Here is a 26,030-nt window from a genome sequence, read left to right as displayed (position 1 = left end):
AGTGAGTTGAAGCTCCAATGCTTGTAAATGTTCCCGTTGACTCTTTTGCTCAAATGATTTAAACTTTGTTATAAAACTAACATCATATCTTTCTAGAACAAACCATACACCTTGCTAATGCATTAAAATGTGTACTTCCAAGTGTGTCTTCTCCAGTCCTACCTTATCTCTTTTTGATCTGATAAGAAAAAGGAGATAAGACAAACTCTGGACTGGATTTCCCTCTAGGCACCTTCTGCACTTCTGTGTAAAATGTTCCTGAGGCAGGTAGAGAAGCAGTTTGGTGGCTAATGGGGAGTGACTCTTATAAGTAAGGAGAAATGGTGTCCTGCAGGCTGAAGCTCCTGCCTGGGAGATCAGAGAACCTGTTGGGGAGAGTCACTGAGGGAAAGGCGGTAAAAAATTTAAAAAAGGTAGGTAGTTTCTTTTTGGGTTCTGTGTGCCCTGCTTAAGATTTCTTCTCAAGTATGCTTAGCTTAAAATTGACACAAACTGCTATTCAAGCCTGGGGATCCATCCATCTTGCTCAATTGGGCCACTTTGGGCTGGTCCTATGGAATTTCTGTCCATTTCCTTTCTCTCCTATAGAGTAGGTCTAATTAAAGAATAATGGTATAGTTAAGACTGCCTTCCTGTGGTCAGAATTTATTGCCGGACTGTGTCAACCCACAGCCACCCAAGTAATGTCATGGAGACTTTTTAATAATTATGAAAGCTTGGTCTTAGATTGACAGACTATTAATTAGCTGACCTAAGTTAAACTGACCACCCAGCACATTCCTGCCACGTGGCCTGCTACCTCTCCTTCAGTCTGGACACTTGTTCTCTTCTGTGTCTAGCCACTGACTCTTTCCCAGATTTCCTATCTCTGCTCAGAAGTTGTGTCTATCCTCTCGTGCTTTGCTATAGCCCATACAACTCTTTATTAGGCCAATAAGGAGGGGATGGAGAATATGTTTACAAAAATTGAGATAGGTGATGCTTCATAAAAATAACAGTGCCAAAGTCGAGCCTGTACTCCAATCTCTTCCAGAATAAAATTCAAATAATGCAAGGACAGCCTTTACAGAGAGAGAGAGAGAGAGAGAGAGAGAGAGAGAGAGAGAGAGAGAGACTATCCTGACACTAATTCCTCATCGCCTTGGGGACCAAATTGAGTTTAAAGAATAATGAGGTCTTATTTGAGGTCTCTGTAATTATAATTCATCTTACTATTCAGGGTGAAGCAGGGCATCATCTGAAATCATGGGTGAGCTTGCTCCTATCTGTGAACGAGGGTGACACAGGAGAGTTTAGTAGATAATGACCCCATCTTCCTCCTCATTTTCAGCCCTGTGTCTGATGGAGCACTTCTAGTCTAGGACAGAGGGTGACAACACAGTCTAGTATTTCTCCGAAGTGAGCCATCCCCTCACTCATATGCACTCTTCCTCTATCCTACTTTAACCTGTATCCAAGACGTCTCTGTGTCTCCAATCCTCAAAGTAACTCCTCTCTAACCTCAAATGCTTGCAGAAGGGCCAGTGAACTAGCCATTCAATCGAGGGAGCTCTTCCTTGCTAGAGGACAAGAGAGATCATAGTTTAAGTATCTTGCCTGAAATAGATAGTCCTCCTCAAGGAAGAACACACCAATTGGTTGTCTGATACCAAATGATCTGTTCTGAAAATATGCACACACTAGTGATATTATATAGATTGAGCAGGTTATACTTATATGTGAATGACCACAAAGGCAGAAACAAAAGCTTTACAAGTTCAAGGCCAGCCTCAGTTGCATAGCAAAGTCAATATCAACCTGGCCAACAATAGACCTTATCTCCCTTATCTCAGAGGGACTGGGGGTGGTGAAGAGACAAAATGCAGTGAACCTTTTAAGAAGGCAGACAAAGGCATGTCTCCATCTGGTGGCATACTATTAAAAGCATCTGTCATTGGATCCCATTCCTGTACCTAGACTGCCTGGTTGGGCCCCAGTGGGAGAGGAACTGTTTAGTCTTGCTGGAACTAGGTGCCCTATGGAGGGATTCCTCTGAAGGAGAGAAGGTAATGGTGGGAGGGATTAGGAGGAGACATAGATGGGGGCTGCAATTTGGATGTAATGTGAATAAAAAAGTAAATTGTGAAAAAAATAGAAGGGAAAACACACATATGGTTATCTATTTGGTAATATACTTACAAACAATGTTGCAATTGAACAAAACCAATCTATGACTAAACAAAGACAAGATGGTAGAAGATTGCTCCAGCCTTTCCCATTATGATCTTGCTCTACTAAGGCATGTCAAGCGTTTATAACTCTCCCTTCTATGTAGAGCAGTATTGACTACCAGTGCACCTGCTGGTGCCTGAGGTCTAGTCAAGCTACTGTTACCACTACTGCCAGCTACAAACTCCATTAACCCTTTGGAGAAGAAGACCAAATACTCTCCATCATTTCAAAGCTGCAAAATAATGCACTTTGGAAATCAGGAAACCTAATGGATACCTCTATGTATGTCACGTAATTCCTGTGTAATCTGAGGAAAGTAAAATAATTTTACTCTCATCCATTCTTCCTAAAATACAAGTATTAATAATGATGTTTTGAGTTCTGCTACAAGTATATCATGCAGTGAAATCTAATGGTATCCATTACAGAGACTTGAATGTTACTGGTTGAAATGGCTTTTCCTGTTTATCATAGGTATTTGTTTTGAGTGACAGTTTCTAAACCATTACAATATAAGCCATAGGATCGAAGAAATTAACTACCAACATACTGTGTTTATTCAAGACAAAATTTGGAAAAAGGCTCTAAGTTTCTCTTCCCTGAAATGTATTCACTGATATCTGTGTAAGTGCCACTTGATGGTTAGTTAACAAAATAATAATAATAATAATAACAATATTGGGTCAATTTCACATTTACTTGAATTTTTACCTTCTCAAAGAATTAACTAATGAATGTACAACATAGTATAGCTGATTCAAAAGCATGGCTTACCACCAATAGACCCCCATCTTCTTCCCTCTTCATTTTAGGTCTGGAGGCCTTTCCTTCGCATGAATTAATTGGTTTAGTCCCATAAGCAATATCCTTTTGCTGTATAAAACTATGTGTTAGAGAATGGGTATAGAAACTTTGTGAATATGAAATTTAAAAAAATATTATGACTCCAATAATAAAGCATAGTATATAGTCCCATAAACAACCCCTAAAAAATCTAAAATTGAATTATATAAATTATGTAAAGCAGCAAAGATTATGCACATTTCAGGAATTGACTGAGAAATGCAGCTAAAGCAGAAAAAAATAGAAATATATTTAAGGTAATACAAGCATTTTAAATCGGTATCACTATTTTGAAACTTTTATTCTATTTGTCCTCTTGTCCTCTTGTAAACTTAACTTAAAGCCACCATCACAAAGCAACTGCTGAAATTAATAAATAATTACAGAGACATTGAATATTAGCCTATAGGTGCTTTTTGCTGTTTCTTGTGCAATGTAGTTTCTGTGAAAAGTTTATTGATATTTAGTATACAGCTTCCAGGTAGAACATCTTCCATAGATGTGTCCACAGGAAGCACCCTATTGCAGAATTGATATGAAGGAAAACATTCAGAAAAATGCATCTGAGGAGACCATCTCTTCTGTCCTCTCTCCCTCTGTATAGACATAGACAGATAATACTAGAGATGTGAATATTTAGATGATAATGATAGATGCTATAAATAAACAGACATACACACACACACACACACAACTGAGACATTCTGCTAATGGCCTTTAGGGACTTCTTGTGCTTTGAGTTGCTTTAGGATTTCCTGGCATCAGATAAATTATATCCAGATAATTCAAAATACTGTCTACTTCTTGTGGCGAGGTATCTGATGGATAGACTGAAAGTAGTCTCTTTCCTGGAGGATTTTCCTACATCTGTGGGTTTTACCACTCTTAGTGAGCCTTTAATTTTTGTCTGTCATCTCACATCATCTGAATCAGCCTTTCTACTGATATGATATCTCCTGCCATACTATATTCCATTGTATTCTATGGTTATATATCTAATTCATACCTCTACATTCAGTGAAGTTTATCAATAAACTCATACCCTCTCTTTTATTGTAAGTTTTTGTCAATTTTGCAATCTATGAGGAGGCTGTAGTAGGTGAGTCGCCCATAATCTTTAATGACTCTAACGTGATCTCTGTGCACAACACCAGCAAACCTCTACTGTGCTGTGCTGACTTTTCGCCCCCCATAGCTGCTTAATTAGGTTCTGAAACTTTCAAAATGAAAAAAGATTTAATCTTGTGCCATCATTATAGCAAATTTCTCATAAACCTTCCTATCGTTTTACCTCTCCAGAACACCCATTAGCAATAAATCTTCTCTTTCACCAGTGAGGACCTCTTGTCCTTTGATCTAGTCTTTCATAAAACCCTTTGGGATTCCAGAAAATCCAACTCACACTAGCTCAAGCATAAAAGGAAAACTTAATATAAGATGCAGGTACAGCTCACAAAATCAAATGAATGGAAGGAACACAGCCTAACTTCAAAAGGCTTGTGAATCAGAAACAGCAAAGGCACCAGGGTCTCAGGCAGTATTTCCCTGAGTTCACCTCTGTTCTTTCTGTGTGTTTCTCTTCTGGCTTGAAACATTTTTGTGCTTTCTCTGTCAGTGGTAACAGGATTCTGCTGTATTTGCATGACCTTATTGCTAGCCAAACCCAGATCAAATGGCTCTGTGAATTCTGATGCATAGAAAAGCTTCGGCTCTCATAGCCTGGTGACAGCCTTCAAGCTGGGGAGACATCACTGAGGCTTGATCTCTGGCCAATTAACTGTCACTGGGGGTAGACTCCCTAGGCAACTAACTGAGGTATTGCATATACAGTCAGATAAATAAGACCACCAAGTACCAAAGAAGGGCATCCTTTGTAAACATGCTAGACATGATACAGAAGGACAAAACTTTTCTGATTCTCCACCTGATTTCATTGACATGTACTTCCAGGATAATAAACTTACATGCTCTAAATTTCAGTGATATTCTATGTCGGTGAATTGTATACACATACTCTGTAACTTAATAATGTTTAACCCAGGGACATTCATTGTAATACTGACTTGAACTATTTTTACTTACTTGATGCCATGCCTTACAGAAGAAAATATAAATCCGTAAGTTTACAAAATTTAAATGTATGTGTTTAGTGACAGCTGGTATTAAATCATCTTAATATTTTTTACCTGGATCCATAATGATAATTCATAATTTCATTATTTTGCTATTCCAAATTTATAGCAACTTTCTCAAATGGCAGGTCTGTTCTTACCATTTGCCACACTGGTTTACTTCATGTAGTGTCATTTTCTCCAGAATTTCAAAGAAAGTGGAATCTAACAAATGACAACTCTCCCACACTCCTCAATAATTAGCATCAACTGTGATTGGATCTCTAGACCTGGTTTAGGTTTTAGCCAGTACCTATAAACCATTTATTTTTCTTCTGTGCTTGAGAATAATCACTACTTTTAATTCCATCTTCCCCAATCCACTTTAAGATTCTAAATCATCAACCATTGCCCCTAAATTTTGTATCTGAATGGCTTTTATACTTCCAAATGTTTCCCAGAGTATTCAGTCTATCTCTCCATCCATGATATTTTGTATAATTTACATGTGCTGTGTGCTGCTTCCTTTAATCCTCAGTATTAGACACTTTTTTGGAACAATACTTTCAACATTTACTTCTTACCTATCCATTGACTTCTACAAGGAAATGCCAACATTTCATTTTTCAACTGTATCACCATCTCCCAATCTTTGCCCACTTAATAATCTACATCTTCATTCCCCTTGCTCTCAACTCTTAAATATTAATTTTACCCAAGAGGAATCCAATATCACAGCTGTTATACACTTTATTTTCTAATGTCCTTCACTCATTATCTAATACTTTTGGCCACTAGAAAGGCTTAAAATTAACATTATTCCCTTACCAAAACACCATCTAATATTTTGATACCTGCATGGCTAGTTTTCTTTTTTAATTAATTATTTCCTTTATCTACATTCCAAATGTTCCCCTCTTTCCTGTTTCCCCACTCCACCAGTTCTTCACCCTCTCCCCTTTGCTTCCGAAATGGTGCTTCTTAATTCACCCACCCAACCCCTACCACCGCACCCTACTAGCATCCCTCTTCCCTTGGGCATCAAGTTTCTACAAGATTAAGCTTATCCTTTTCCACTGAGGCCAGACAAGGTAGTCCTTTGCTATATATGTAGCTGAAGCCACAGACAAGCCCATGTATGCTCTTTATTTGGTGGCTTAGTCTCTAGGAGCTATGATGGGTCAGGGTTAGTTGACACTGTTGTCCTTCCTATGGGGTTGCAATCTCCTTCACCTCCTTTAGTCCTTCCCCTAGCTCTTCCATAGTGGTCCCTGACCTCATTCCAGTCAGCTGATGGTAGAGCCTCTCAGAGGACAGCCATGCTAGACTGTAAGCACAACACGGCATCAGTAGTAGTGTAGAGTTGGTAGCATGGCTAGTTTTCTATAGTGAGGCAAAGGAAAATTGGCAATGAGCTTCTTAGAAAGACTTATCTCACAAAGACATATATGAAACAGTAAAACTCAATCCACCTCATGTATTTCTATGTATAGACTGACTATATAAAAAGAAAGCAGTATCTAAAAAAAATTGTTTTGATAATAAAATTATAAGCAACTGCTAGTGTGCAGAAAGATCCTGGTCTTGGCTGGACAGTGCAAGTGATCAAAGCAAACATGAGAGTGTTGTCCTGCTCATTTCTTGCTCTGACAGAATAGACTTTCCTTTACTTAAGTCATTTTAACGTATTATCATCTCATCTCACTCTCACCCATTTTGCATTTAAAACCATTTAGTACTTTGACTCTAACTGTAGCATCTCCCATAAAGAGCACATGGCAGACTGCCATACGTGTGTGTGTGTGTGTGTGTGTGTGTGTGTGTGTGTGTGGTCAGTCACAATCTTCCCTAAAGGTATCTATTTTATTTTGAACATTATTCAAGCTACTTAACAGCATTAGGATTTTCAGAAGTCAAATCTGTTCAGTCAAGCATGGTACGTCTTTGCCTAGATGGAGCCCTTGGATTTGGCTTGCATTCTCCCATTTCAGCTTTCTAAACTGTTGCTAAAAGTCAAGTGCCAGCTACTGGGGAGCTTAGCTTTTCATCTAGAGGCTGATAGACAGTCCTTCCTCTATATTTGTGGCATCTGTTCATACCTTTATTATAGCATTCATCACTATCCATGGCAATGATTTGTTTACCTGTCTCTCCTCCACTCTGTGTGCCATGAGAAAAAGGACAGTTTCATAGCTAAGTGAGTCCAAATCCCTGCCCTACTGTCTGGCATATAGTTGAAACTAAATTATTGTGTTGAGTAATGAGTCTTGCTTGTTAGCTCTTTGAGAGTAAAAGTCAGATAATAACTAGATTTTCATGTCCTTTGTAAATCCTTAAAGGATAATAGTCCTAAATAAGGCATATGGTATGGGGTTAGATAACAATGGCGGGAACTCTGGCTGAAATCCTGCCACATATGTATCAGAAAAATACATAATTTGGTCAATGTTGCTATATATCATCTTAATTAGCTATAAAAATTTGCAGTTTTAAAATAAAAGTAAGGGATATTGCTATCACATTACTTTTGTGTTGCCTGTATGTAAGCAAGGAAAGCATCTGTAAAAAATAATCCCACTCCTATGAGTAGCTTTCTGTGTTCATATAGCTTTGCCTCCAGGAAGGTCTCAAAAAGAACCACTAATTTTCTTGAGCTGAATGGATAACACACACTTCTTTGTGATATCTTGCTTGTTTTTTGTGCTAATCACTGGAGGGGAAAACAAAAAGCATTCACTGTTTCTTCTTCTATTGCACCTGTAAGATTCACCTGTCCTATAGGTGCCTCCTCCCTCTGCTTTAGAAGGTAAAAAGAAGCAGGCTTGAGGAAGCAAGGATGCTCTTTGTTGGATCTACATCTGTGTCCTAAGGAGTAGAAGAGGCCTCTAAGCATGCATCCTGTTTCAGATGAAAGTTGTCACATAATTATTTAGCTTATTCCAGTGAAGCTTAAACATTCTTATTTGTTTCTAAAAAATTTTATACTCGATTTCTATAAGGAAATTTTTCATAGTTTTCCAAAGTCAAGACATCTCTCATAATGACAACTAATCTTCTTTCTCGATTCTGTGTTCTAAAGTGTACAAATTGACCCCATGATAATAATTACTTCTCACTGTCATTCATTTGAGAAATGAGTGTCCCAGTAGTCTTACAGGTCATTACAGATCTCTTGCTGGGCACAGAATACACATCAGATATACTAAGTCATATGTTTCTGTCAAGACGTAAATTATGGTTGGATCATCCACATTGACATGACAATAGAACACTCTTAGATTTCATCAACATGTTTGTCCACACCAGCCTAGCACTATGCTGTAAGTTGTTAGCCTTTCTAGAAACCTGAAGTACAGAATCTATTATAGTATCCAAAGTGACAGCTGAGGGGGTTAAACAGATTATATCTCATCCTAAGAATAAATGTCTTTCTGACTTCCAGCAGTAGCCACCAAACTCTGGTCACCATTCTAAATATCAGTACCAAACTACAGGATTAAATCTGAAAGGACTTTACAGATAAATTCAGCCCCATGTGATTTGTTTGGATTTCACTTGAGTTTGTTTTTTTATTATTTCATCCCTCATTATTCTATACAGTATTTCCTTTGATGAACAGGGTATAAAAGGATCTTTATGCAATTCACCTAGACTATAAAGGTATTCGTGGATTTAAAGCAATCATACATTTGCATTTCCTTCATCTCCTATTTGGATCATGGCACAGAATTTTAAGAATTCCCATTACCAGGGCCATTATCTAGAACTGTTCCCACTGATGTACTAGTATTGTGAATAGCCAGTTGCCTGCTTCCTACAAGAAACTTCTCAGTGGAAAACAATTCATGCAACTGCTATGTCTTTCTTTTTATTCTTTATTATATATCCATCATCTTAGTAAACCTGCCCTTTAAACCACTTCAAACTTGTTTAAAATGAAACCTGAACGTTCAATCAGTCCAGATAGAGGAGTTTTTCCAATAAAATTATTTTCTAGCATGAAAAAGAGGATGCTGAAAACTGTATCGCTGTACTACTGTATTACTAGAAAAAAGGGAAAAAAACCTGTTTATTATGAAAGCTCACATCACCAATGCCAACTATAGAACTTCAGGCTCAAATGATTCATATACATCAGTTTATAACAGAAGGCATATAGTTCAACAATCAATTTTTCAAAAATATTTCACAGAAAACCATCTCAATTGTCTCCCAAAACTCTTTGGTCTACACAATGATTCTTCACCAGAGAATTTTCTCCTGAGTCCCCCAGGCTTCAGTGGAATGTGCAGTAAATACCAGTATATATCAGTTTCTTGTCGCAGTCAAAATATCCTTTTTGGGGGGGCTTCTGCCTGTATTATATGCAGTATGCAGAAGGCTAAATAGTCATTCAGTAGAAATTACGTATTCTGGGTTTTGTTTTAGTTTTCAATAAGTAATTCTGTGTTTGGACTCGGAATGAACTGTATTTTATAGGTTTAAAAGATATATCAAATTATTTCAAGAAAAATCAGGGAAACAGACATCACTACCTAGAAAAAACAAGCCAGATTAGATAACTTTTAATTGTTTTTTTAAGAATATTTTTATATAAGCATGTATCGTTGGGGTCACTGATTATTAAAATTATTGGTTGAGATTCTATCTTAATGGCATATATTGAATGATCACATGAAAAGAAAGAATTTTAGGAAGTGGGTATAAGTGGTACTGTAGATTTTTAATCTTTCTGTATTTTCACAGGAAAAAAATAATTTAGATTAAAAATAAACAAAACTAGGATCATCTAGTTATTTATCTAGTTTATTTGGGCAACATGAGAACCCGTATCAAAGAAAAAGTAAAAGCAAGCTAAAGTCATCATTTAAAAAAATAAGAAAGAAAGAAAGAAAAAAAACACTGAGCAATTATTTCCACAAATCATAGATTACAGTAGGAAAGGCAATCTGCCCACATATTCAACACAATATGATACCAACATCTCTTTAGGAATAAGAGGAAAACCACAGACAGTGTGTGAGAAAATGTGAGAGAAAAAGAATACTAATTGCTACCAGTGCTCATTAGAAAGTAGGGACTGATTTTGGCACAGCAGCAAAGCTACAAGGAGAATATGTGGTGTCTCCAGCAAATGAACAGAACAAACAACTCCTAGTTACTCTAAGAACTGAGAAAATGACAACCTTCCAACCAAAGGTTAGAATATTCAGTAAAAATTCCTGGTAAATAGCTGTGTCTGGAATACCCACAATACAACCCACAAGGAAGACCAAAGTGTAGATGCTTCAATTCTACATAGAACGAGGAATAAAATGATCACAGGAGCTAGAGGGAGTGAGCAACCTGGGACTGAGCAAGGAGGGGGACGGGAAAATGGAGGACAGGAACAGGCATTGAAAGGGACAGGAGAGAAGTACAGAGGACCAGGAAATTGAATAGAACATATAACAGAAGGGTTTGGGGAACTGGGGGTAGCCAATAGAAAATATCAGACTCCAGGGAAGCTAGAGGCTCCCTGGAGCCAATGATGATGGCTTTAGCCAAAATACCCAGCAAAAGAAGAGATATAAACTGTAAAGACAACCTCCAGTAGATACCCACAGCCCCTAGTACAGGGATGGGGCCATCCATGCACCTCAGAATTTTTAACCCACAAATGTTCATGTCTAAAGAATAGACAGGAACAAAAAATGGAACAGAGACTGAAGGAAAGGACATTCAGAGACCACCTAACTTAGATATCCATCCTGTCTACAGACATCAACCCCACACACTATTGCTGATGCCAAGAAGCGTTTGCTAACAGGAGCCTGGTATGGCTGTTCCCTGGGAGGTTCTACTAGCACTGGACCGATACAGATGAAGATACTTACTTCCAACCATAAAACTGAGCCTGGGAATCCCAACGGAAGAGCTAGGTGAAGGAACTGAAGGGGATTGCAACCCTACAATGAGAACAATATCAAATAACTGGACCACACAGAGCTCCCAGGGACTAAACCACCAACCACAGAGTACACATAGAAGGAGTCAGAACTCCAGATACATATGTAACAGAGGATGGCCTTATCTAACATTAAAGGAAGGGAAGGGAGGCTTGATCCCCCAGCATAGGGGGATGCTAGAAGGGTGAGGCAGGAGTGGGTGAATGAGTGAAGGAGCACCCTCATAGAGGCAAAGGGGAGGGAAGGGAGGGAGGTGGGATGGGAGGTTTGGTGGAGGGATAACTGCGAAGGCAGATATCATTTGAAATGTACATTAATAAAATAATTAATTTAAAAAGAAGCTGTGTCTACAGAGCCTTATAGATAAACATATAAATATTTTGAAAGTAGTTTGATGCTGATGCTATGTCAACTTATCCAAAAGTAACATTTATTCACCAGATGTGATTGTCATCTTGCAGACACACTGCTGAATAAGCTCATCCTTTCTAGGTCTTTCTGATCTCTGGCTGGCTGACTCACCTCAGTTGTTCTGGCTCAAATTCCTCTTCAAGCTGAGTGATTCAAACTGGCTTCACTTGGCTTCTCACTGTATCACTCTGCTTGGCCTCAAACTAACTCTACCAACTTGTTCTGATCTTCTGTCTCCTTATTCTCTGGCTTCAGCTGCCTCTGCTGACCTGAGTTCCATAAACTGAATGAAACAACTGAGCTCAACTGAACTCAGCTGAACTGCCCAGCACTGCACTGAACTAAACTCAACCAAACTCCACTGTATTACCTGAACTCAACTGACCTGCACTCATTGAATTGCCTCGTACTCTTGACTCACTCTGTGCTGCTCTTAAGTAGCCCGTCTTTCCCGTCTGTTCTTGTGAGAGTTGGGTATACATTATCTCTGATTCATTCTGTCACATCTTTCTCTGATTTGCCACTTTGTCTAACCATCAGTTAGATGTAACTTTCAATCATGATTGTTTTCTTCTGCAAACTAAGTTCATTGTTAGGAATTAAAAATGTGTACTATGTGTGCTTCTATACTCCAGCCAGATCATATTATAATTCAAAACGTGCCTGCATTCCAGCTGGATCACATGAACCTAGACGGTCTTTTGGTATGATCCCCTTGCCACAACAGCCATGTTTCTGGATTAAAATTCTTCTACACATTTAGCTGAAGATCAGGAACAATCCCCCAACACACACACACACACACACACATAACACACACACACACACACTCAATAAATATATATATATATATATATATTACATTGGTTCTACAATCTCCATATCTGTAAGCTTTTCATCAGGTTTACAGTACCATGCAAGAACGTCTATAGAGTTAGCCTGAAAGCCAAGCAGAGAATAGTTGGTTTTGTCCATAGCAGATACACCACTATTGAACCACTGGGCTCATCCTGCCTCATAGGGTAGGATTTGGTTAGTAAGGTTCATAGCTGGGTAATTTTTAATGCTTTTTCACTGCCCATAGTCTACAAAGCACCTTTTAACATTATGAAAGCTAGCCACCACGGAGGTTTCCAGCTCAGTTCCAGATTGATTACTTTGTATCCTGCTGCCAAGGGATATGGTATCTTTAGCACTATGTTCCTACTTGAGCCCCCTTCTTTGAGACAGGCTCTCATTATCCGTTATCTACGTCAATTCTGCTGACTCATGAGCTTCCAGGATTTTTTTCTGTGTCCGCCTCTTTTTCCCCTGGGAACACTGGGATTACCAATGTTCAGTTATTAGAAAAGGTCTGAATATTTAAGCTCATGTCCTTGGCTTATTCACCAAGCACTCTGCCTGCTAAGTTATCTCCCTAATAGTGTTCAATGTTTCCTTAAACATCACACTAAATTAGTAAATCAAGAACTTCAGGTCTAATTTGTATCTAATATTTTTACATGGGAAAGATACAATATTTAAATGTGATTCATCACACGCAAATTGAAAAGTCTACTCAGAGAGTTGAATATCTAATGTGTGTGTATATATATATATATATATATATATATATATATATATATATCCAATAGAAAAATTCAACCAAGAACCCCCATCTTTGTCACTTTCCTTGGTGGAGAGAAAATATTAAGAGAGTTGATACGGTGTAAACACAGTAGTGGACTCTGGAACCAGTATTCCAACTAGACTACTTCTCATTTTTGACTTGGTTGGAATGGCTAGACTAATTTTATCTCTATTTCAAATCTGTGTTCTACTGAGAATAACAACATGTAGTGCACAGTATTCTTATAAAGACCAAATGTAATATCTCATATAAAATTTTAGAATGGTCTTTGTTTCATATGATATCTTAAAACACTGCAACATTACATTACAATTGTAAAGCATACTTATAGAGAGATGCTTCTAACCCAATGTGATATGAGGCAAACTATACAAGACAAAATTTTAGGTATAGAGTGAATTGGCCACATTCTCTTAGTCAAATCAATAAACTTTCTGCTGAACATCATGCTGTTACTTATAAACAAGAAGAAACAATGGCATCTTAAAACTAATGTAAATATTCAGTATATCTTAATTAAATTCAGGTATTTATATCTGGGTATTATTATGAATGTTTCCAAATTGAATATATTCATACTATGCATTCATTATAACTGTCTTGAAAGTGGGTGCTAAGGTAGCTTAACTTCTAGCTTGCTGGAAAACATTAGATGCGTTTTCCTGCCAAAACTTGAAATGCTAGGAGTGCTTAACTTGGCAGCAAGTACTGGAATGAAAACTGGAACAATTTGGTTAAGAATAGCAAGGCCCTGCTTAAGCATGATATACATGCATGCTGTTCATTCCGTATTTTAAAACTCATTGAACTGAATACACTTACAACAGAGGAATATTATGTTGGAAAATTATTTCTTGACATGCCTGTTAAGGGGTTTTGAGACTAGAATCTCATTTGTTTTGTCAACTATGCATCAGGACCTATTAACTACTCAATCCCTGACTCACAAAGAAGACCTCAACAAGTTTCCAATGGTGCTATATATATAATCACAAACACATTAACTCCTGTGGAAATCTACACCAACTACGCTAAGCCATGACTATCAGTGCCTGCTAGTTATATAATTTTCTGACATACATTCAAAGGAAAGATGTAGTCACCAATGTACTTGGTGATCATATTGAGAGCAAATGGAAATTTCTCTCAGTGCTTTTTTTTTTAAGTTTCTGGGTGATTGACACCCATTGCAATCATGAACTCATATAAGCTGCTAAGGATAGTGCTAAATCTCAGTAAGAACAGACTCATTGTCAGACAGGGGTGGATACAAGAGAGCTATCACATACAAATAGATTCATGTAAAGTATGAGGCATTTGCTTCAGTTGTGTACCTATAGTTACCCACCAGAATCAAATAGATCACCACAATTAAATGGTCATCCATGTATCCCATGTTAAAATGAATGAGTCACAGAACAATATCAAAAGTGAGGAAGGGCTAGGTAGGAAAGAGGGAAGATTGATAGGGCAGAAAATAAGGAAAGATGTGAAAATAGGGTGAGGAGAATGCACTGTATATATGCATGACGTCACCAAAAAGCTTACATGATAGTAAAATAAAATACCACATTCCACCTTTGCTGTTCCTAATGAGTAACTATAGGTAACTAGCATAAAACAATTTGTACTTTGAAGTCCATCTAAGTTAAATAATGTGACATGCTAAAGCTTGTTGCTGTTTTTCAAATTAGTGAAGAACACATGGGCATATTCTCAGGAAGAAATATATATTCAGTTCACAAACCATTGGATAAGCAGCAGACAAACAAAGAACGAATTTCATTCTTCCCCTGCTAATCTACTGATACTTTGAAACTCTGTTACTTTCACCCAGACAACAGAACATGTAGCTATGTTATCTTCTTACCTCCCAGTAGTAGATTTATATTTTTCTGCAAAATAAGTTATCCATTAACAGGTTACTATTGGTAGATAATACTTCATGGAATTTTCTTTAATACTTGAATGAAAATACAAATACATGCATTTCATTCCCAAATCACAACTTAATTTTCCTGCCACTGGACCAAGGAGTTATACAAGCTTTTATTGATGCTACAGTCCATGAACATGATATTTCTTTAGCTGAGTTTAAGAAGAAACATGGCATGAATTTTCAACTGAGCTCATCTGAACTTCATGGCAGGAAGCAAAATGCCTGCAATACGACAGACTCTTTACCTCGCTGTGCAAAGACTGGAGGGATTTGAACCGCCTGTAAATGTAGCTGGCTGTGGAGTGCTGACACCGTTGCAAGAAGAAAGCCTGAATGCCCAGTCAGTGAATATTTCTAGCAATGCAGTAATATGCACAGAAAGTGGGGAGAGAAACATATTTCATGACATTAAAAATTCACATGATAGAGTGATCCAAGCTTAAGAACAAGAATAAAAATTAGCAAAGCCATTAAAAATTGCTCACTCGCCGGGCAGTGGTGGCGCATGCCTTTAACCCCAGAGCACTTGGGAGGCAGAGGCAGGTGGATTTCTGAGTTCGAGGACAGCCTGGTCTACAGAGTGAGTTCCAGGACAGCCAGGCTTACACAGAGAAACCCTGTCTCAAACCCCCCCGCCCAAAAAAAAATTGCTCACTCTATGTAAGAAAGCCAGCTTGGCTTAAATAAGTTAGTTACTTACTCCTTGCTGTGACTGCAAAGTGAGTTGAGAAGGGAAAGTTCGTTGGTCATGGCTTCAAAAAGAAACCCAGCTAGGAAAGGAAGGAATGACGCAGGAGTGTGAGCTGCCTTTTCACATAGCATCCACAGTCAAGAGCATAGACAGAGGCATGCTGGTGCTTGTGACTCTCTCCTTTACCCTTTCCGCTGTATTCAGCCCAGGACTCATGACCAGGAGATGATGCCAACCACATAAAGAGTATCTCTTCCCTCCTCAATCAAATGTCTCTGGAAATGGTCCACCAAACATGTCCAGACAAGTGTGTCTCCCCGATGATCTAATTCCATCAGGTTGACACTGAAGGTAAACAACCATATACTGAAAATAATTTTTTATAAGTAAACTAAGCACTTTAATGTTCTATACATCTGGCATCTAAATTGAGATGTGCTAATCAAGTTTTAATTTAAGTATATTTTTATCTATTTATCTCTATAATCAAATATACACATTTTTAATACATTGTGTGGAACCTCACAGTTTTTGAACAATTATACATTTCCCATTCATATCTAGGATCATTTCTGATTAGGTCAGCTGGTATCATCAGATGCTGTGCACAGTAAAGTCAGTCTGCCTGTCCTGCAAACATCAAAAGGCAGGTATTTGAATACACAGTGATGTTATCTCCATAAAGCTGATTTACATGTCATCAGATGTTGGAGCATTTGCCTTTGGTTTAGAGGTCTATGGAAATGGTTACTAACATAAAACTGTTTTCCTCTACTGAAAGAATCCTTGATCTTTCACCAAAGCATTTATTCTGAATTTTGACAAAGTAGGTTGACTCTGAGCTATCCTAGAGAGATTTTAGCCTGTATGTTTTGTGTTCCCTGCCACTGAAAATCCAAGCAAGCCTTGACATTTTCTTCTTCTCCACCACAAGTTTCTAATTTAGCAAATATCATGTATTAGGATTGACTGCATTTCTAAAGATTATTGGCTTTATGGCCACTCAGTTCATGGAGAACAATTCTCTGCAAGAGCATCCCATATGTTCTTATATTTAAAATCTAACATATTCTTGTAAAAATGGTAAGATCTGTTCTTAACACAAAAGAGCCAAGAAGTCAGAGCTAGCAGAAGTGAAATCAGGAAGCTTTTAAAATAAAGAACAACTTGGAAAAATGATAGCATTTTTAAATGTAGTGGAAGTTATAATGTCAAGGAAATGTTTAAAGAATTGTTTCCAAAAAGATATTATTAGGAAGTTTGTACAAATCTCAGCATTTTCCCTTGGCATTAAGTGATCAATTCTACAGAAATGAATACTGGGGCTGAGGAGCTGGCTCCATCAGAAATGTGCTTGCAATGTAAACAAGAACACACGTGTCTGTAGTCTCAGTTTTCACTTAATGGGTGTGGCCTGCACACATCATCATAGCTGCACAATCATTATGGATGTGCACATCATCAAAGCTGCACACATCAGCATAGGTACATGCATCATCATAGCTGCACACATCATCAGGTGCACACATCATCATAAGTACACAAATCATCAGAGCTGCACATATCATCCATCATACGTGTACACATTATCACAGGACTAGAGAAGGAGAGACAGAAGGATCTTGGGGCTTTTCCAGCATAAGCTCAGACTAAGTAGTATGTTCCAGGTTCAGTGAGAAAATCTGTTTTATAAATAAAGGAAGACATTGACCTTCCATGACTACACATGGGCATATACACCAACAGCATATACACATATAATGTACATCATACACATACAAAAATATGGATGCATCAAATTCCATGAACTTAAGATAGACTTAGCAATTTGAAATTTATTGCCATTACAATTCAAGTGTTCTGATTTGGTTCCTGAGATGAAGTTAAAATGGTGTTCATTTCAATAGCTAAATACAGGGAGTACTATCAGAAAAAAAAATAATGTATTTCCATCCATTTAAGAGGAGACAAATTACTTATTCCATCACCTTTAGCTAGTTAAAAACTAAGTGAATATCTTATATCTTGCCAAGTGAATATCTTTAAAGCATGATCAAAATCGGTTCTGTTAGCTCTCTAGGTAGTCAGTTGCTACAAACTGCAGAATAATAAACCAAACAAAATATGGCTAATTTTTGTGTTTGGGAGACACAGTCTGAATTAACTAAGAGTCTAAATAATCAAGGATCGTTTTGCTGCTCTAGTTCATAGAATTTAGTCAAAACACTTTGTGCTTCTGTGCGTGTGTGTGTGTGTGTGTGTGTGTGTGTGTGTGTGTGTGAGAGAGAGAGAGAGAGAGAGAGAGAGAGAGAGAGAGAGAATTCAATGAAAACATACTTGAGAACCAATAAAGAAAACAACATAGATTCAACCTCAAGAAGTTTAGAGTTTTTCCAAAAAAAAAAAGGTTTTGTAATACCAACTATGATCTATTTAATCATTTTAGGTGGTATTTTAAGGCATTTCAAATAACAGTTAATGAGATCAATATATTCATAATAGTTTTGAATAATATTTTTACCATTTCTTTAGTGTTATATATATGAATGAATGCACAAATTTGTTCTCACATATTATATCAAAAAGACTTCACTTCATATTTATTAGTCTCTAAAAACATAGTTTTATTGCATTTATCATATTTGTCAATCATGTGTAATAAATAGTTTATTGAGGTGATTTTGTGCCTTGATTGTCTATAAGTTTTGATGTTATGCAACCATAATGAAGAATTTTTCATGAATATTTATAGACATTTTATATCTTCTTAATATTTAATGGGATTTAATGAAACTACCAAAGTGCTCACCCTATGCTGCTACTGTCCTCCACCTATTTTGCCAATTTACACTCATATTAAGAGTGTTAGAAAATGCCAGCACTGATTATCTTTTCCTGAAATTGACAAATTTGAATGAAGCATATGATATTTGACTGATGTTTAATCTAATTTCTTTATGGGTAAGCATTCATCTTTGCTCATGGATTTCCAATCAGTTCCTTCATCATTAAGAAGTTGGTATTTAAATGTATAACTTCAGACAAATCTATCAAGTGTACAAAGACAGTTTCAAGTTTGGAAAGCTTGAAGCTCATTTACAGGCAACAATTTGCTTCTGTGAATAAAAATCAAAACTAACAACATTTTTGGTTGTATGTTTGATACATGAAAACTTCAAAAACTTATATATTGATGCCCACTAAGACAATGAAAGTCTCTTCAACTGTGTGAAAGAGAACTCAGTTTTAAATTCTATGTGTCACCTGTAACAGCATTTTAATTAGTCAGGCCTAAGTGGCAGAGAAACATATGCAATGGTCAGTAATCTGGTTGCAGGATGATTGAGCACTTGTGGGTGAAATGAGTTAAAGAGGATAATCAACATTAGTGTCATTATTTTTTCTAAGCATTAATGACACCTTAGCTCAAAGTGCCACAGTTTCCAGGTGTCCACCCAGATGCCACATATTAAAATCGTCCTTTGATGCACACCGAGTCACTGGTGCAGGGCAAAAAATGTCAGCCAGCACGGAAAATTGCACACACCGAGGGGACTTTCTTCAATCCGCACAACTTCCGAATCCACAAGAGTTAGCTTTTTTTTTTTCCAATATGAGATACTTTTTATTAGAAAGATCTTTTGATAAGAATCATTCTGTGCTTTGATTCCACAATCATCTTTGAACACACAAACAGATCCTATAACCACTGTAACAATGATGTCCGCAGTTTATACACATATAGATGCTCTACAGTACAAATTAATTTCTCAGCCCTGCAAGCTATAAAACACCTGATAGTAAACTGACTAAGTCTGAGCTCTGTCGTCAGAAGACTGGAGTTGAAAATGGAAACATATTTTAAGTAGTGAGAGAATAACTGAAATAGATTATTTTGAACAGTCTCACTACATAAATACTAAAAATATTCATTGTTCATCAGAATTCCTATCCTAATATATAATTAACATGCTATGAACTAATTGAAAGCACATAGAAACTCTCTAAAGAGAATCAGCTACAGTAAGCATAATCTATCTTATTCTTTGTCTTAATATTAATCAATAGTATGCACTTCTGCCTACGGTTTTAGGAATGTGTGACCAGTTTCTAAAGTCATTGGCAGGTAACAATGTGGACTGCAAACAATTAGAGTGATAAGTATCTGAATCCCAAGGCAGAAACAAGAGGATCAGGACTTCAAGACTACTGACAACATAGTACGTTCGAGACCAGCCTGATCTATGTAACTACATCCTGAATCAGTCAATCAGTCAAAATAACAAAGTGAAAAGATCTCTTAAAGTAAAATACATGTAAAAATATTTTAAAATAAAAATGATTTCAGACTATAAGTGTATGTGCCTGCATTAGCCATAAAATAAAGTTGAAATTAAATATGTATATTCTCCGCCCGTGCTTGTATTCTCATGACATCCCAGTTCACCTTGCTGGCATTCTTTATGCTTATGCCACATCACAGATCTTTGCCCTAGAAAGCATACTTAAGCTTTTCATTTTTATCTCCATTCCAACCACAAAATCCTTTTCCTATGCAATAACCCATGTCTTACTAATTTTCAGATGATAATAAAAGTCTTTTCTACAGCCTCACAGAATTCAGGCTAGAATGAACCTCAGAACAGTGTGTGTGACAAACTGACAAGAGATCCTAACATAAAGCACAGTGAAAACACCTAGAAGTAAGTATCTGCTTCCCCTAAATCTGTATTCAACAGATATGTTAAAAACACATGATAATGATCATCAAATGTAAGAAACAAGCATGAAGCCCAACCTGGAAATTAACACACACACTCATACACACAGGTACATACACATGCATGCACACAGATGCACAAGTGTGCACATAAACAAATTAGAATTTAAGAACAAAAAAAGAAGATCCAGACTTAGAGGAAAATATTGTTGTCACACACTGTCACACACTGTTCTGAGGTTCCTTCTAGCCTGAATTCTGTGAGGCTGTAGAAAAGAGTTTATTATCATCTGAAAATATTGTTGTGTAGCAGTTACCTCTGAGATTGAAACCTTCTATCTTGGAGGGCAACTTCTTAAGATCTGGGCTATAAAGAGAAACAGCAGGTTATTTACAAGGAGGTGTTATCTAAGAGAAAAACTATTATAAAAGAGGAAAGACTTTGGTTATAGTTTCAGTGTTTCAGTTAACATTACAGCAGGAAGCACATGATAAAACAATACTAGTCATTTCTTGCCTCCAAAACGTGGGACAGAAAGAGAAAGACAAGTCGAGGAGAAGAAAGGAGATGGGAGAGAAAAGGAGGAGAGGGAGGGGAAGGGAGCAAAATATGAAGGAGAGATGGTGGATACAAGATACACCCTGCAAAGATGTGAATGGACACAGGCACTTCCTCTACCTAGCGATCACTCCGTAATGAAGTTAATTTCCTTACATAGCAATTTCCTGTCAGTGACTTGCCTGTTAAAACCAAAAGCTTTGGAAGAAAGATATCTCACATCCAAATCATAACAAACAGGTATCGTTATTATAAATAAGCATTATACTCAATCCTTGATGAAAAGTACTATAACTCAGGGTATGGTATAGAGCTCACATGGATACTTTTTGTAAATCAATTATCTGTATTTTATTGCTATTAATCATAAAATCAATAAAAATATTTGAAGCCAATGCTGATTTACTTTCTTCAAGTAACTTTTCTATAATATTAAATTACTATTAAAATAATTTGTGTTCATTCTAATGGCATGATCTCCCTCTCATGGCATAAAAAAATATATCCTAGGTCAGTTACTTCTGCCATGATATTTTCATAAAAATGTTATGTAGAACAAGTTAAATATAGTCAAGTGGGAGAATGTGCATTTTATCTCAAAACAGAGGCTATCCATTCTTATGTTAAGTTAGTCAAACCTGTAGTCGTGATATAGACACAGTAAAAGTTAGTTATCAGCCAATAAACTCTTCTGTACATCCACCTTACTTAAAAGAATGGCTAAGGGCCATCCATTATCACATTTGTACTCATAGTAATATATAACAGTGCTAGCTCCTTTAAACCTGGAGCAACATTGAGACAGAAGAACCTAATGACCATCCTCAGGTCACAGATATATTGGAATCACTAGTCATGGTGTATTTAGTTAAGAGTTAGCATTGTACCTCAATGCACACAGGCACACACACACACACACACACACACACACACATTGCACACACTTTATGTTGCAATAAATCTCCAACCCAAATAAGACTGGTCAAAGAAAACACAACTCAATAATTATGAATATAAGCTGCATGCCTAGATTGTGAAGATTCGCCACTACACTACACTATTCCCCAGCTATGAGACCCTTTTAACTTGTGGGTTTTCAGGTCACAAGCTTGTCCTTCCACCTCCTGCTTCTCTGTTGTCTTCCTTCATCATCCTCCTACATCGTCTTCCTCCCTAGTCATTCCTCTCTCTCTCTCTCTCTCTCTCTCTCTCTCTCTCTCTCTCTCTCTCTTTCACCTTTATATCTCCACCTCCCCTTTTACTGCCCAATCACTGGCTCTAGCCTTTCTTTTACAACTTAAGGTGGGCAGAAGGTTCACTAGAATTCACCTGTGCACTGATTCACTTCCTCTGCAGCCCTTCCCAGGAAGGGGGAATTAGCATCAAAATACTAGGCTAGGCCGGGGCTATCCACAACAACTTTATGAGTGTATGTGTACATGCACACATACATTATTTTATCATGTGCTTCCTGCCATAATACGGACTAAAATCATAGAAACTGTAACCAAAATATGTCTTTCCTCTTTAAAATATCTTGTCAGAGTTTTGCAAAATATTCTCTAACATCATTTCTTTGTCATTTCATCGATAATCCTCACTAAAACCATCTTAACTTTACTTCTTCCACCATCCTAAATAATATTTTAGACACATAGCTGTTGGGACAGATATTCCCTGGGAGATGCAACACAAACACACACACTCACACACACACACACACATCTCCTAAGTCTCTCTGTCTCTCTCTGTCTCTCTCTTACTCTCTCACTCTCTGTCTCTGGCTCTCTCTGTCTCTCTGTCTCTGTATGTGTGTATATGTGTGTGTGTGTGTGTGTATATGTGTGTATAGTGCCCATATGTTTCTGCTGCAAGCTCATTGGTTTTGTTAAAAATCAATCTCATTGTTAAGAGAACAAAATGCCATTGGAAGAAATTTTTGAAAGAAACTTTTGCTTAAATGTGCTAGCTTTTTATGAAAAAGACAAAACAAAAATGTTTCTTGAACGTTACTAAGGGTCGTTTTGTTGTGGTTCCTTAACCCTACTGACTGGTTGCTCCAATCCCTCCCCCTTCTCCTCAGGTCTCCCTGAACTCCACCTAAGATTTAGCTGTGGACTCTCCATCTGCTCTCATCAGTTGCTGGATGAAGCCTCTCTGATATTGATGACGATGATGATGATGATGATGATGATGATGATGATGATGATGATGATGATAGGCTCTGGTCCTAGCACATCCTTCAGTTATGACAAACTGTGGGCAAGAGGTTTTGCGGCTGGGTTGGTATACTAATCCCTCCCGTGAGACCTTACCTGGTTATAGAGAACAGTCAGATGGATGTTTCAGGCTCCCTGGCAGTCATTGCTAGTAGTCTTCCTTAGAATCACCCTCGCAGATTATGTTTCTACATTGCCCAGGAGATGATCTTTTCTTCGAAGAGGTAAAGTGGGTGGATCTGGAGGAAAGGGGAGATGTGGAGAGAGACTGGGGTCGGAGGGAGGGAAAGCTGCAGTAGAGATCCAATACACAAGAGAAATTTAAAAAACTAGATGTGACAAACATTAAAGTTTCTTAGAGTGCTATTTGTTGCCATATTTATAATCCAAAATAATATTTTGCTTTGCATTTGACTGACAGAACAATATAAAATGATTTAAGTTTAAATACCAAGCTGATCAGTGATGCCAGAGGCAGAGGCAAGTAAACCTCTGAGTTGGCAGGCCGACCTGGTCTAGGACAGCCTGTTCCAGGACAGCCAAGATTCCACAGAGAAGCCCTGTCTTGATTGATAGACAGATGATAGATAGATAGATAGATAGATAGATAGATAGATAGATAGATAGATCTATCGGTAGATGATAGATTCAAATATTGATTTTTTGTTTGTTTATTCTTGTATAGTGTTTGTTTGTATACTCTTGTATAACCCTTATGGCTGTCATATTGCCCTATAGTGTGTAGTTTGATCAGAGTTAACAGGGGTACATACTTTTTCCGTATCACCATAAAATAACAAATTCCCTTTCATCACTGAAACACATCCATGCCTGTTTGCATTCCTTCCTCATACCATAATTCTTTATCCAAATTCCATTCCAGTCACCCAGTAGCCTACCCCAAGCTATCATAAATTAACTTTCATTTTAATGAACTTTATATAAATGAACAAATACAATATGAAAACTCTGTGGTCTAATTTTGATTTCATTCTGCATTATTATGTTAAGATTTATCCACATAGTGAAGGTGTCATAAACTTATCACTTTTATTTAGAGCAGCATTCTATGTTACATAAAGAATGCAGTTGTTTACACATTAGTAAGTATTTTTGTTTTTCCAGATTTGAGTCATTGTAAATGAAGATCTAGCATGTATACACGTGTCTCCGGACATATGCCTTCATTTATCTAGTGACTATATCTTTAAGAATGATGCATCTGGGAGACACAGCACATGAATTTTTAGCATTGAGGAAATGCCAAGTTCTTTTCCGTGATATCTGCACCATTTTACATCCCTGCCAGTAGTAAAGATTTCCTCTTTCCCACATTTTTGCCAGCATTTGATGCCTTTTTAACACTATCATGTCTAGTAAATGTGGGGTAGTATACCATAGTGATTTAAATTTGTGTATCTCTCATGACTCGTGATACAAAACAAGTTTTCACATTGCCATTTCTATCACCATATTTTCCCTTTTTTGTGAATTGTCTTTTTATTGTCTGTCACTATTGGCCCCTATTTTTATTGGCTTGATTGCCACTTTATGATTAAAAAAATTATTGCTCAGATACATAACTTTTAAATATTTCCTGCAACTACATGGCTTGTGTTTTTAATTTCTGATCAGTCTCTTTAAAGAGTATTTTTTTATTTAAAAAAAAATATGGGTTTTACTGTCAGGAATCTGCATGTAGCAGCTAAGAAAATGTTGACTATCCTAATTCACAAAGATTTTTCTAGGCTTATGGTCTTATGATTGTTATGCTATATTTGGTTATGGATCTTGGGGAGAGGGGAAGAGGAAATTTCAAGTAAGCAGTTGATTGCATGATTCCAAAGTCTTGGGCTTAGGGTGATGCAAACTAAACATATGAATTCATTCTGTGGACTGAATTTACAACAAAATTATCAGAGATCTATCTTAATGAGTTCATGGGGAATATCTAATAAACAAGAAAAACCATTTTGGGTCTGTATTTGAATTTTAAGAGTCTGAACACATAAGATGATTTTATGTGTAATCTTAAAATTATATTAACAACACCTCAAATCTTATTTAAAAGATATAAATGACATCACCAACCACCTAACATTTAAAAAATCTGTTGTGTCCTTTGAGAACGATTCTTTTCTTGTACATGCATCATGCATGTGTCATACCACACATTTAGACTCTGGACACCTGGCAAGGTTGGTTTAACAAGACTGAGAGTGTTTGTTAATTTGTGAGTCACTGAGATATTTCTGGTCACATGTGGTCTTTCACGTATTTTCATTTCTTGGTTCTCATTACTAATGACATTATAGGTCACTGAACAATGAAAATAAATGTGGCACACAAGATAAAAGTGGAAGTATCATTTATCTTAAATAATTGTCTGCTTTACAGCCAAACACAATGACAACACCCACGGTGGTGAGCAATCTCCCAGATACACGAACACAGAAAATAGACAACAGATTTCCACGGTGTCAGTTTCCATGTTGCTCCATCATTTTAAAAGGAAACGCAGGGCAAGAAATGTCATCATTTTGTTACTTTTTCTCAAAAATGTCTCTGTGTGTGTATATGTGTGCATACACACACACATATACATACATATATATGCATCTGTGAAAAATTGAGTGATGATATATCACACAATTCTAAAATGTGATGATATAGCTAAACATATAGATATTGAATATCTTTATCTTTTGGACAAATCAGCTGCTCCCAGTCGGTAGTCATTCTCTTTCA

At 37.1% G+C, this 26,030-nt stretch overlaps 1 pseudogene; it reads left to right on the top strand.

Annotated features, from left to right (window-relative positions):
- The first annotated feature begins 15,311 nt into the window (after nucleotides 1-15,311).
- Nucleotides 15,312-26,030, top strand: part of LOC114638367 — a 16,543-nt pseudogene continuing 5,824 nt past the window's right edge.

The sequence above is a fragment of the Grammomys surdaster genome, unplaced genomic scaffold (assembly GCF_004785775.1).
Source record: "Grammomys surdaster isolate TR1022 unplaced genomic scaffold, NIH_TR_1.0 125581, whole genome shotgun sequence".
NCBI lineage: Eukaryota > Metazoa > Chordata > Mammalia > Rodentia > Muridae > Grammomys > Grammomys surdaster.
The sequence above is the reverse complement of the archived record's forward strand: the minus strand, read 5'-3'. Positions and strand labels throughout refer to the sequence as shown.